Source organism: Macaca thibetana, chromosome 11 (genome assembly GCF_024542745.1).
Source record: "Macaca thibetana thibetana isolate TM-01 chromosome 11, ASM2454274v1, whole genome shotgun sequence".
In the NCBI taxonomy this organism is placed as follows: Eukaryota; Metazoa; Chordata; class Mammalia; order Primates; family Cercopithecidae; genus Macaca; species Macaca thibetana.
Window position 1 is genome coordinate 116,641,873 of NC_065588.1, and position 13,944 is coordinate 116,655,816.

General features: G+C 45.7%; 2 protein-coding genes across 45 annotated transcripts in view; both read left to right on the forward strand.

The window, feature by feature from the left end:
• BICDL1 (BICD family like cargo adaptor 1) overlaps positions 1-13,944 on the forward strand; it is a 718,679-nt gene that overhangs the window by 640,030 nt on the left and 64,705 nt on the right. The window contains exon 1 of one of the 43 annotated variants that reach the window (XM_050747921.1): positions 1,245-1,254. The exons of the other annotated variants lie outside the window; for them this stretch is intronic. The gene's annotated coding sequence lies outside the window, so the exon portion shown is untranslated. Of the gene's footprint in view, positions 1-1,244; positions 1,255-13,944 lie in introns of those variants that run through there. 43 annotated transcript variants of the gene reach the window in all.
• Positions 1-13,944, forward strand: part of DYNLL1 (dynein light chain LC8-type 1) — a 151,178-nt gene that overhangs the window by 9,292 nt on the left and 127,942 nt on the right. The gene's annotated exons all lie outside the window — the stretch shown is intronic.

Here is a 13,944-nt window from a genome sequence, read left to right on the forward strand (position 1 = left end):
CACCTCTCCATATCCCCACCTCTCCTTATCCCCACCTCTCCATATCCCCACCTCTCCTTATCCCCACCTCTCCTTATCCCCACCTCTCCATATCCCCACCTCTCCATATCCCCACCTCTCCTTATCCCCACCTCTCCATATCCCCACATCCCCACCTCTCCTTATCCCCACCTCTCCTTATCCCCACCTCTCCATATCCCCACCTCTCCATATCCCCACCTCTCCTTATCCCCACCTCTCCATATCCCCACCTCTCCATATCCCCATCTCTCATTCCCACCTCTCCATATCCCCACCTCTCCTTATCCCCACCTCTCCATATCCCCACCTCTCCTTATCCCCACCTCTCCATATCCCCACCTCTCCATATCCCCACCTCTCCTATATCCCCACCTCTCCTTATCCCCACCTCTCCTTATCCCCACCTCTCCATATCCCCACCTCTCCTTATCCCCACCTCTCCATATCCCCACCTCTCCATATCCCCACCTCTCCCCACCTCTCCATATCCCCACCTCTCCTTATCCCCACCTCTCCATATCCCCACCTCTCCTTATCCCCACCTCTCCATATCCCCACCTCTCCTTATCCCCACCTCTCCATATCCCCACCTCTCCATATCCCCACCTCTCCTTATCCCCACCTCTCCATATCCCCACCTCTCCTTATCCCCACCTCTCCATATCCCCACCTCTCCATATCCCCACCTCTCCATATCCCCACCTTTCCATATTCAAGCCTTAGAACCCCTCACTTCCCTGACTGAAACCAGCCAAGAAAGGGTCAAAGCAGGAAGCTTAGGCGGCCAACACCCCTTCTCCCCATTCCTGCTGGGGGTCTCAGTGCCACAGAAGCCCCTCCCTCCCAACTCACCTTCTACTCCTTCCCCCATCCCGTGTAATCCATCCCGTGTAATCCAGTGACAACCCTTGTTGACAAACCCTTTTCTGTTCACCTTCACATCCATCCTGAATTCAACACCTTTTATTCCTGGGCATCATAACTCTGACCCCTGGAAGGGTGCCCATCCCCCTCTTGTTAGCCCTCCTTCCCTCCCCCAACCCCAGCCACTATGCAGAGAAGAAAGTGAGAGACTTACAGTAATGGTTTCCTTGGGGACCTTCTGGGAACGCTCAGCAGGTATATCCTGCCACCCTGTGAGCATAACACTAGAAACAAACTTGCTTTTTCCTGTTTGTGTCCCCTACTCTGCCCCACAGTGTCTCAGCATCCCCTGGACTGGGGACTGGGGGGCAACCCACACAAGGCATTTCTTACCATTTCAACACAAAAACATTCCAGTTTGTGTCGTAGGAGAGACAGACGAGGGTGAGCAGGTAGCCTCTGCAGTATTAGGGAGCTGACTCTTCTTAGGTCTGAAGCTAAAAAGAGTCATTGGAGAGGTGCAGGGAGTAGGGATCTCCCAGTGTTCTGGACTTTGGTTTGTGTGCTGGTGCTGCTGGCCAGATGAGCTTGAAGGATAGGAAATGGGTCCTTTCCGGCAGCGGCAACCTACCCACGAGAGCGAGAACGTGCCCCTCGAAACGGATCTCCGTCATCCCTCTCCAGAAAAGAAGAGAAAACACAAGAAGAACGCCTGGTGCAGAGTCCTGATTCCTACTTCATGGATGTGACATGCCCAGGATGCTATAAAATCACCATGGTCTTTAGCCATGCACAAATGGCAGTTTTGTGTGTTGCCTGCTCCACTGTTCTCTGCCAGCCTACAGAAGGAAAAGAAGGCTACAGAAGAATGTTCCTTCAGGAGGAAGCAGCACTCAAAGCACTCTGAATCAAGATGAGTGGGAAACCATCTCAATAAACAAATTTTGGATCAAAAAAAAAAAAAAAAGGAAATGGGTAAGGGCATCTGTTCAGAGTCAGCCAAGGCTATGTAAGAAGTAGCTTGAGATAGGATCCATGTATTAGCATCTTCATTCAGGATCTCCGAGAAGGTCTATCTCTTTTGGTCGGTAGCTTGTTAGTATCACAGTAACATGGGTTAGACTTAGACAAGTTCTCTTTCAGTGCAGGTTTATCTCAGTCGCGCACCTTCAGTCCATTTTGTTCACAGTAGGGGCCACAAGTCCTTCTAGCGGTAGCCCTCACAGGACAATGCAGTTGTAAACGCATGATCCTCATAGTAAATTGAAGATCTCAGTGGTATTAAGGAAAAATGATCTTTAGAGCAACTGGCCCAGACTTCAGAATTAAGAGATTAGAGGATGTGGTTCCAGCTCTTTTTCTCTGGTACTACATATACAGAACACTCAGAGAATAAAAGAAGAATTTGCTTTATAGTTTTTAAAAAATCCTCTTGAGAAAGACAGTGAGTAAATGATATTATGCAACTTGGCACGTATTTACTGAACATCTTCTATGTACTAGACATTGTCCTAGGTGCTGTAGTCCCAGCAGCTGCCTTTGTAAAGCTTGCATTCTAGAGATGAGTCATATAAGTAAATGAATGAATGAGTGAATGAATAAATAATAGATAAATAAATGGTGTGTTCAGTTAGATGTTGTAAGTGCCACAGAGAAGGAAGGGTGATAGGGAGGGTGGGTACCATGGGGAAGAAGGTGAAATGCAATTTTATATATATATATTTGTTTGTTTCTTTGTTTTTGTTTTTTTGAGATGGAGTCTTGCTCTGTCGCCCAGGCTGGAGTGCAGTGGCGTGATCTCGGCTCACTGCAATCTCTGCCTCTTGGATTCAAGCAATTCTCCTGCCTCAGCCTCCCCAGTAACTGGGATTACAGGCATCCACCACCATTCCTGACTAATTTTTTGTATTTTTAGTAGAGATGGGGTTTCGCCGTGTTGGCCAGGCTGGTCTTGAACGCCTGACCTCAGGTGACCTGCCCACCTCTGCCCTTGAAAGCGTTGGGATTACAGGCATGAACCTGAGATGCAATTTTAAATCAACATTCTCATGGGGAGGGTGATGTTTTGGCAAAGACTTGAAGGAGATGAGGTAAAGGAGTCTACTCTATGATACAAAACTCATTTAAGCAGAATGTCTGCATCTCTTAAGCGCAATGATAATCAACTTCAATGTTTTGACTTTCACTACTCTAAAACTGTAGGTCAAGTGGACTCAGGGTAGATGGGGTCTCATAAAATGGCAGTTTTTGAACAAACACCTCTATCAGATGAGGAGGCTGAGAGCTGAGGGGTTTCCATGGCCACTCTTGGAGAAACACAGCTTTAAGATCTATTGAAGGGCCTTTGAGAATGAAAACAACAAAATTAAAGATTAAATTATAATCCATATGGTTTTAGTGTGCAGAGTATTTCAGTGTTCTCATTCTTTGAAAATGCAATATTGGCCAGGCGCGGTGACTCTTGCCTGTAATCCCAGCACTTTGGGAGGCCAAGGTAGGTGGATCACAAGGTCAGAAGTTCAAGACCATCTGGCCAACATGGTGAAACCCCGTCTCTACAGAAAATACAAAAATTAGCCTGGCATGGTGGTGCACGCCTGTCATCCCAGCTACTTGGGAGACTGAGGCAGGAGAATTGGTTGAACTTGGGAGACAGAGGTTAAAGTGAGCTAAGATCGCACCACTGCACTCCAGCCTGGGTGACAGAGTGAGACTCCATCTCAGAAAAAAGAACAAAAGAAAATGCAATATCCAAGCAAAGTTCTGAATTATCCGGAACATCCCATTTCTTGTCCATGCAAGACAAGGAAAATTTACTGTAAGCCGATTAAGAGCCATGCATTTATAATCAGTCCGTTTTACAAACTTCCCCTACTTAAAATATACTTTATTTATTTATTTATTGTTTTGAGACAGAGTCTTGTTCTGTCGCCCGGGCTGGAGTCCAGTGGCATGATCTCAGCTCACTGCAAGCTCCACCTCCCAGGTTCACTCCATTCTCCTGCCTCAGCCTCTTGAGTAGCTGGGACTATACGTGCCCGCCACCACGCCCGGCTAATTTTTTTTGTATTTTTCGTAGAGACGGGGTTTCACTATATTAGCCAGGATGGTCTTGATCTCCTGACCTCGTGATCCGCCCGCCTCGGCCTCCCAAAGTGCTGGGATTACAGGTGTGATTCACAGCACCCGGCCTTCTTTCTTTTTTTAGACAGGGTCTCACTCTGTTGCCCAGGCTGGAGTGTGGTGGCACAATGAGGGTTCATTGTAGCTTCAACCTCCTGGGCTCAAGCAGTCTTCCCATCGCAGCCTCCCAAGTAGCTGGGACTACACATGCACGCCACAATGCCCAGCGAATTTTTGTTTTGTTCTGTTTTGCAGAACACAGTCTCACTACATTGCCCAGGCTGGTCTCAAGCTCCCGGACTCAAGCAATCCTCCGCCACCACGGCCTCCCAAAGTGCTGGGATTACAATGTAAGCCACTATGCCCAGTCTAAAAAGTAGATTTTATTTTTATTGATGAGAAGGTACAGAGATTTCCCCATACCCACTGCCCCCACATGTGTCTAACCTTTCCCACTGTCAACATCCCCCACCAGAGTGGTACATTTGTTACAACTGGTGAACCTATACTGACACATTGTTATCACCCAGAGTCCATAGTTTAGAGTTCACTCTTGGTTTTGTACATTCTATGGGTTTGGGCAAATGCATAAGGACATGTATCTCCTATTATACCGTCATACAGAGTAGTTTCACTGTCCTAAACATTCTCTGTGCTCCACCTATTTGTTCTTCTCTCCCCCAACCCCTGACAACCTCTGATCTTGATCCATAGTTTTCTCTTTTCAAGAATGTCATATAGGCCGGGCGCGGTGGCTCACGCCTATAATCCCAGTACTTTGGGAGGCCGAGGCGGGCGGATCACGAGGTCAGGAGATCAAGACCATCCTGGCTAACATGGTGAAACCCTGTCTCTACTAAAAATACAAAAAATTAGCCGGGTGTGGTGGCGGGCACCTGTGGTCCCAGCTACTGGGAAGGCTGAGGCAGAAGAATGGCGTGAACCTGGGAGGCGGAGCTTACAGTGAGCCAAGATCGCACCACCGCACTGCAGCCTGGGACAGAGCGAGACTCCATCTCAAGAAAAAAAAAAAAAAAGAATGTCATATAGTTGGAATCACATGGTATGTCGCCATTTCAGATTGGCTTCTTTCACTTAGTAACACACAGTTAAGATTCCTCCATGGTGGCTTTTTTTGTGTGTGGGTTTCATTTGTTTGTTTCTTGGGTTTTTTTTTTGTTTGTTTGAGACAAGGTTTCACCCTGTTGCCCAGGCTGGAATGCAGTGGCATGATCAGGCTCACTGCAGCCTCAACTTCTCAGGCTCAAGCGATCCTCCCACCTCAGCCGCCCAAACAGCTGGGACTACAGAATAGTTGGGACTACAGGCACACACCACCACCCCTGGCTAATTTTTGTATTTTTTGTGGAGACAGGGTTGCACCATGTTGCCCAGGCTGATCTGGAACTCCTAGCTTCAAGTGATCCACCTGCCTCAGCCTCTCAAAGTGCTGGGATTACAGGTGTGAGCCACCTTGCGTGGCCCCCTGTATGTCTTTCCATAGCTTGATAGCTCCTCTGTTTTTAGTGCTGAATAATAGTCTGTGCTCTGGATGTACCCCAGTTTATGCATCCCTTCACCTCCTGAAAGACATCTTGGTTGCTTTTAAGATTTGGCAATTATGAATAAAGCTCAGGTTTTTGCGTGGACATAGGTCTTCAGTCCCTCACTTTTTCATCCTAATTTTTCTGGTTTTTTTTTTTTTTTTTTTTTTTTCCTTCTCTCAAATTTCTGGACTTAACCAGAAGGCTATCAGCTGGAGTAATGAGAGCACTTGACTGAGAGTCCAAAGATCCATATGCTGGTCTTGGGACTACTACCATTTCTGGTTGGGTGGTTCTAGAGATATACCACTTAGCCTTCTGAGCTTCCATTTACTTTCAGAGTTGCTGCAAGACTTAAGTGAGATCATGTATTTGAAAGCACCTTAGACACTCTAAAGCACTATGGGAAAGTAAAGGTAGTCCATCAAAAGTACTGTGGGGGTGCCGGGTGTGCTGACTCACGCTTGTTATCCCAGCACTTTGGGAGGCTGAGGTGGACAGATCACTTGAGGTTAGGAGTTTGAGACCAGCCTGGACAAAATGGCAAAACCCCGTCTCTACCAAAAATACAAAAATTGACAAGGCGTGGTGGCACATGCCTGTAATCCTAGCTACTGGGGAGGCTGAGGTGGGAGAATCGCTTGAACCCAGGAGGCAGAGGCTGCAGCGAGCCGCGATCTTGCCACTGCACTCTCGCCTGGGCAACAGAGTGAGACTCCATCTCAAAACAAAAGAAAAAAGGCAGCACGACGGGAAGGTAAGGATAGAGCTGTCCATCAACTCTATACAATGGAATATTATTTGGCCATAAAAAGGAATGTGTTACTGGTACATTTCACAACACACATGAACCTTGAAGACATTTTACTAAGTGAAAGGAGCCAGAAACAAAAGGCCACATATTTCATGATTCCATGTACGTGAGATGTCCACAATAGGCAAATCCGCAGAAACAGGAAGTAAACAGTGTCTGCCTAGAGCTTGGAGTGTGAGGGAAGACATGGGGAAGTGGGGAGTGACTGCCAATGGATCCAGGTTTCTTTCGGGAGTGATAAAAATGTTCTAAAATTGGTTATAGTGATGGTTACACAATTCTGTGAATATATTTTAAATGTTGAATTATATACTTTAAGTGGGTAAATTGGAAGGCATGTGAATTATATCTCTATAAAGCTGTTACCAAAAAAAAAAAATTTACCTAGTTTGAACCTTTCCCTGATTTCATTGCCTGTCCATGGAAATGAATTGCCCCTCTTTTCTCCCTTAACATTTTGCTTTCACTTTTATTATTATTATTATTATCTAGAAATTATTAAACACTTTCCACATCCTAGACATGGTACTAAGCATTTTACACTTTGCAGGGATTTTCCCATTTCATTCTCCCAGCAATTCTACAAGGTAGAAACTACTATATTTTTATTTTTCTAACCAAGAAAACAAGCCTTAGAGAAGTTAAGTAATTTGTCCGAAGTCACATACAGATACTCCTCTATTTACAATGAAGCTACATCCCAATAAAACCATCATAAGCCAAAAATATTTTCAGGCCAGGCTCAGTGGCTCACACCTGTAATCCCAGAACTTTGGGAGGCTGAGGTAGGAGGATTGCTTGAGTCTAGGAGTTTGAGACCAGCCTGAGCAACATGGTGAAATCCCATCTCTACTAAAAATACAAAACATTAGCCAGGAGCGGTGGCACGTGCTTGTAGTCCCAGCTCCTCAGGAGGCTGAGGTGGGAGGATGGCTTGAGCTCAGGAAGTCAAGGCTGCAGTGAGCCATGATCATACCACTGCATTCCAGCCTGGGTGAAGGGAGTAAGACTGTCTCCAACAACAACAACAACACAAAAAGCCAGGTGTGGTGGCACACCCTGTAGTCCCAGCTACCCTGGAGGCTGAGGCATGAGGTGAGCCTAGAAGGTTGAAGCTGCAGTGAACCATGATTGTGCCACTGTATTCCAGTCTGGGCAACAGAGTGAAATCCTGTCTCAAAAAAAAAAAAAAAAAAAAATTATATATATATATGGCATTTCATACCTGGAAAAACTTAACACAAAGTCAAAATCTTGTAAGTCACACCATTGTAAATCAGGGATCATGTGTACTAAATGCTAAAGTAATAACTAAGATGTATTGAGCAATTATTGTGTCTCAGGCGCTTTGCATTGGGAAACTCATTCAATGCTTGCAATAGCTCTCTGAGGTAGGTCCCTATTTTATGGATCAGGAAACGAAAGCATTGAGAGGTCAACTTACTAATAAAGATAAGAAGGGTGGTAAGTGAGGGGGCTGAGATTTGAATTCAGGTCTGACACCAGAATTCCCATCATGAACTTTATCATGAACATCATGAACATAACTTTATATTATCCACCTATTTAATGCACACACAGTGCACCTATTATTACAGATGGTTCTGGAATGTCTGTTATGCTGGAATGGGAGCTCTCTAAGGGAAAGTCCCTTAAACCTCTTTGCATTCTGCTCCACCACCCCTTATCCTCAGTACCATGCCTTACACTAAGTACTCAGTAGTTGGGTTTTGTTTGTTTGTTTTTGAGACAGGGTCTCACTCTCACTCAGGCTGGAGTGCAGTGGCATGATCTCGGCTCGCTGCAACCTCCACCTCCTGGGCTCAAAGGATTCTCCCACCTCAGTCCCCCAAGTAGCTGGGACTACAGGCTCAAGCCACCACACTCAGCTAGTTTTTGTATTTTTTGTAAAGACAGGGTTTTGCTATGTTGCCCAGGCTGGTCTCGAATTCCTGAGTTCAAGTGATCTGCCCGCCTCCGCCTCCCCAAGTGCTGGGATTACAGGCATGAGCCACCACACCCAGCCTCACTAGTTGTACTTGCCTAGAAGCCATCGCTGTGCTAGGGCTGGAGGATGAGATGGTGAATGAGACAGACAGTGATTCCTACTTTCACAGATGTGACAATCTGGAGACACAATAGTTTATCATACATCTTTTTTGCCTAGGCTGGTCTTTAACTCCTGAGCTCAAGCGATATTCCTGCCTCAGCCTCCCAAAGTGCTGGGATTACATGCGTGCACGACCACTCCTGGGTGATATACATCTTTTTAACCAGGTCATTTGAATCACTGCAATAATTAAATGTAGTAGGTTCTATTAATGTGCTTGCCTTAACAGATGACGAAGCTGAGACTCAAACATCTGAAGTGACATGCCCAAGGTCATGCAGCTGACCAGTCTAAAAGTCCAGCTCTACCTGACCCAAACATTATGCTACACGCTGGCTCCATTCCCCACCCCCCGACATTCCCCCGCTGCCCTGGCAGAGAGGGAATTAAATAAACTATTCTGCTTGCCCAGCTGAGAACACCCACAGTCTGTCCAGACCTGCTGACTCTCCCGCTTTCTCACTTTCTCACTGTCGCTTCCAATGACAGCCAGGGCTGGTTTGATGTGTCAGTGAAAGGGGGGATGCTTCAGAGTTTTATGGTTTCAGCATCTGAAGTCACCTCTCTGCTGTAATTAACTCTGTGATTTAATCTGTTCAACTAATCATTCTACAATTCAGGGGCCAAAGACAAAGATGTTAAGAGGGTGCCTCCTTTATGTTTTTTTTTTTTTTTAATGTTTATTTTGGGAAACTGAAACTGCGGACCTGGAGAAGTGAAAGCGCAGGTCTGTCAGTGCTGACTGTGGGGAAGGGGTGCCAGGCTGCAGGCAGGGGCTTCTCTTACACTTAGGCCAGACCTAAAGGTGAGGGGCTGGCTACAGGAGAGGTTCTCATCTCTGAGCCCCGTCTGGAGAACAAAGCGCCCTCTCTAGAGCCCAGGTTTTCAGGGACCAGGGAAATAGTTTTTGAAGTTTGTGAACTTAGTGGAAAAAGTATTAGGGAGCTAGGAGCCTGGGGCTCCACCTCCGACCTTGAAGCAGGCTCTTCCCCTCTCTGAGCACTAGTTTATTCATGTGCAAAATGGAAAGTGGCATATTATTCCAGAGATGGAAAATTGGTTTCAGTTTTTCTACTTGGCCTCCCAAATTACCTCCAAAATGACTGGTAGTGGCTAGGGCTGGGCAAGGATAGAAATCGGTGATTGATTAGTGATGTCTGCCTTGGTGCAGGTAGTCACGGAACAGTAGAAGGTGTGCTATAGAGTTGCCTTCTCTGGACTAGATAATCACTACATCTTTTCCAGTTTTGGTCTTCTAGAGACTTTAGAACAAGAAGGGCAAGGATTAAGAGCTATGCAGCATCCCCAGGAGTAAGGCAACCAAGGGAAGAACCGTCAAAGTGACAATTTTATTAATAATGATAATACGTGATTCTATATGTGGAGGAAAAGAGTTTATAGCAAACCATAAGCCATTTGCCTCAAACCACTAATGTGGTGGGGAGGCAGTGTGTGTTAGTATGAGTATGAATTTTTTCTGTGAGTATAGATTTATCTTAACCAGAAAACAGTAAAAACTGTTTTAAGTGGTGGGGAGGCGTGTGTTAGTATGAGTATGAATTTTTTCTGTGAGTATAGATTTATCTTAACAACCAGAAAACAGTAAAAATAATTTAAATGAGTCTATTTAAAGACTGTTCAAGAACACTGATAGCAGCATTATTCATAATAACCAGAAATTAGAAGTAATCCAAATGTCTATCTACAGGAGAATGGATAAACTATGATATATTCATACAATGGAATACTATGTAAAATGAAAAGGGCTGGGCGCCCAACACTTTGGGAGGCCAAGGCGGGTGGATCACTTGAGGCCAGGAATTCAGGACCAGCCTAGCCAACATGGTGAAACCCCATCTCTATTAAAAATACAGGCCGGGCGCGGTGGCTCAAGCCTGTAATCCCAGCACTTTGGGAGGCCGAGACGGGCGGATCACGAGGTCAGGAGATCAAGACCATCCTGACTAACACGGTGAAACCCCGTCTCTACTAAAAAAATACAAAAATCTAGCCGGGCGAGGTGGTGGGCGCCTGTAGTCCCAGCTACTCGGGAGGCTGAGGCGGGAGAATGGCGTAAACCCAGGAGGCGGAGCTTGCAGTGAGCTGAGATCCGGCCACTGCACTCCAGCCTGGGCGACAGAGCCAGACTCCGTCTCAAAAAAAAAAAAAAAAAAAAAAAAAAAATTAGCTGGGTGTGGCGGCACAGGCCTGTAATCCCAGCTGCTTGGGAGGCTGAGACAGGAGAATCACTTGAACCCGGGAGGTGGAGGTTGCGGTGTGCCAAGATCACACCAAGATCACGCCACTGCATTCCAGCCTGGGTAACAGAGACTACATCTCAAAAAAACAAAACAAAACAAAAAAAGGCCATGCTAGGTGGCTCACGCCTGTAATCCCAGCACTTTGGGAGGCTGAGGCAGTCAGATTGCTTGAGACCAGGAGTTCAAGACCAGCCTGGCCAACATGGTGAAACCATCTCTACTAAAAATACAAAACTTAGCTGGGCGTGGTGGTGTAAGCCTGTGGTCCCAGCTGCTGGGGAGGCTGAGGCAGGAGAATTGCCTGAACCCAGGAAACAGAGATTGGAGTAAGCTGAGATCGTGCCACTGCACTCCAGCCTGGGCAACAGAACAAAACTCCATCTCAAAAAAAAAAAAAAAAAAAAAAAAGAACAAATGACAGATACATATAACAATACAAATGATTCTTTCTTTCTTTCTTTCTTTCTTTCTTTCTTTCTTTTCTTTCTTTCTTTCTTTCTTTCTTTCTTTCTTTCTTTCTTTCTTTCTTTCTTTCTTCCTCCTTCCTTCCTTCCTTCCTTCCTTCCTTCCTTCCTTCCTTCCTTCCTTCCTTCCTTCTTTCTTTCTTTTGAAACAAAGTCTTGCTCTGTCACCCAGGCGGGAGTGCCTCCCAAGTTTTATATATAAATTTTTATAAATAGCTACAACCCAGATTAAGATACAGATCCATAAAAGTGCCCACTCACCACGTGTGTCTACTGAGCACTTGAGATGCAGCTGACCCAAACTGACCAGTGCTGTAAGTGCAAAATATACATTGGATATCAAAGAATGCAGAAAATGAATGTAAAATACAGTGATAATAATTTTACATTGATTACATGTTGAAACGACATTTTTGAGTATTTTATTAAAATACATTTCACCTGTTTCATTTTATGTCTTTTTATTTTTATTTATTTAGTTAGTTAGTTTTGTTTATTTTTTTGAGACAGAGTCTCACTCTTTCACCCAGGCTGGAGTGCAGTGGCACAATCTTGGCTCATTGCAACCTCCACCTCCTGGGTTCAAACGATTCTCCTGCCTCAGCCTCCTGAGTAGCTGGGATTACAAGCACCAGCCACCAGGCCCAGCTAATTTTTGTATTTTTAGTAGAGATGGGGTTTCACCATGTTGGCCAGGCTGGTCTCCAACTCCTGACCTCAGGTGATCCACCCGCCTCAGCCTCCCAAACTGCTGGGATTACAGGAGTGAGCCACTGCGCCTGGCCTTTATGTCTTTTTAATGTGGTTACTAGAAAATTTTAAATTATATATATGATTTACAGCTGTAGCTGGCATTTTTTTTTTTTTTTTTTTTTTGAGATGGAGTCTCGCTCTGTTACCCAGGCTGGAGTGCAGTGGCGCGATCCTGGCTCACTGCAAGCTCTGCCTCTTGGGTTCACGCCATTCTCCTGCCTCAGCCTCCCGAGTAGCTGGGACCACAGGCACCCACCACCACGCCCGGCCAATTTTTTGCATTTTTGGTAGATACGGGGTTTCACAATGTTAGTCAGGATGGTCTCAATCTCCTGACCTTGTGATCCGCCTGCCTCGGACTCCCAAAGTGCTGGGAGTACAGGCATGAGTGTAGCTGGCATTTTATTTCTATTGGGCAGCACTGATATTGAACCTTTCCTTCCTCCAGAAAGTTATCTCCTGCTTCCAAGTCAATATCTGCTTCCCTCTTGCCAAAGATAAACGCGATTATGACCTGCCTTCCGATAGATTAGTTTTGCCTGTTCCATAATTTCATATAAGTGGAATTTTTGTATGTATTTTTTTTCATCTGGCTTCTTTTGCTCATACAGTTTGTTGTTGTTGTTGTTTTGAGACAAGGTGTCACTTTATCACACAGGCTGGAGTGCAGTGGCATGATCTCGGTTCACTGCAGCCTTGACCTCAAGCAAGTTCAAGCGATCCTCCTGCCTCAGCCTCCCGCATAGCTGGGACTACAGGCATGCACCGCTACACCTGGCTAATTTTTGTATTTTTCGTAGAGATGGGGTTTTGCCATGCTGCCCAGGCTGGTCTCGAACTCCTGGGCTCAAGTGATCTGCCCTCCACCACCTCCCAAAGTGCTAGGATTATAGGCATGAACCACTGTGCCCGGCCTCAACATACAGTTTTTGAAATTCATCCAAGCCGAGCATAGATTAGAGGCTGACACCTCTAATCCCAGCACTTTGTGAGGCCAAGGTGGGAGGATCACTTGAGGCCAGGAGTTCAAGACGAGGCTGGGCAACATAACAAAACCCCATCTCTACAAAAATATAAGAAAATTAGCCAGATGTGGTAGTATGAGCCTGTAGTCCCAGCTACTTGAGAGGCTAAGGCAGGAGGATCTCTTCAGCCTGGGAGTTTGAGCAAATGGTGAACCATGATTGTGCCACTGCATTCCAGCCTGGGTGACAGAACAAGACCCTGTCAAAAAAGAAAAAAAGAAGTGAGAGTGACACTTTATAAAAAAAAAAGTAAAAAAGACAAAACAGAAAAAATTAAAAGAGGAATAGGATGAGCGAGTGGAGATAGAGTAACAAAGGTAAAGAAGGATTGAGCTATATCTGGCCGGGCGCAGTGGCTCAGGTCTGTAATCCCAGCACTTTGGGAGGCCGAGACAGGCGGATCACGAGGTCAGGAGATCGAGACCATCCTGGCTAACCCGGTGAAACCCCATCTCCACTAAAAATACAAGAAAATTAGCCGGGTGTGGTGGCAGGTGCCTGTAGTCCCAGCTACTCAGGAGGCTGAGGCAGGAGAATGGTGTGGACCCAGGAGGCGGAGCTTGTAGTGAGTTGAGATCACGCCTCTACACTCCAGCCTGGGTGACAGAGCGAGACACCACCTCAGAAAAAAAAAAGGAGTTTACTTTTTGGTCTTTAGCATCATATCCCAATTTTTTAGTGTGTCACATGTAACATGTAACTAATAACAACAAAGTAGATATTGACAACTTTACTGAGCCCTTACCATCCACTCAGCATGGTGCTAAGAGCTTTCCTGTCTGATCACATTTAATCCCCTCTACAGCCTTCTGAAGTTAGTTTTGTGATGATCCTCCCATGTTGTAGATGGGGAAACTGAGGCTCAGTAAACTTACCCAAGGATACTGCACTCAGAAATGGCAAAGAGGGGATTCAAAGTCAGGTGTCTCTGGTTTCTGGCCTGGTACTTTTAACCACTACCTCTA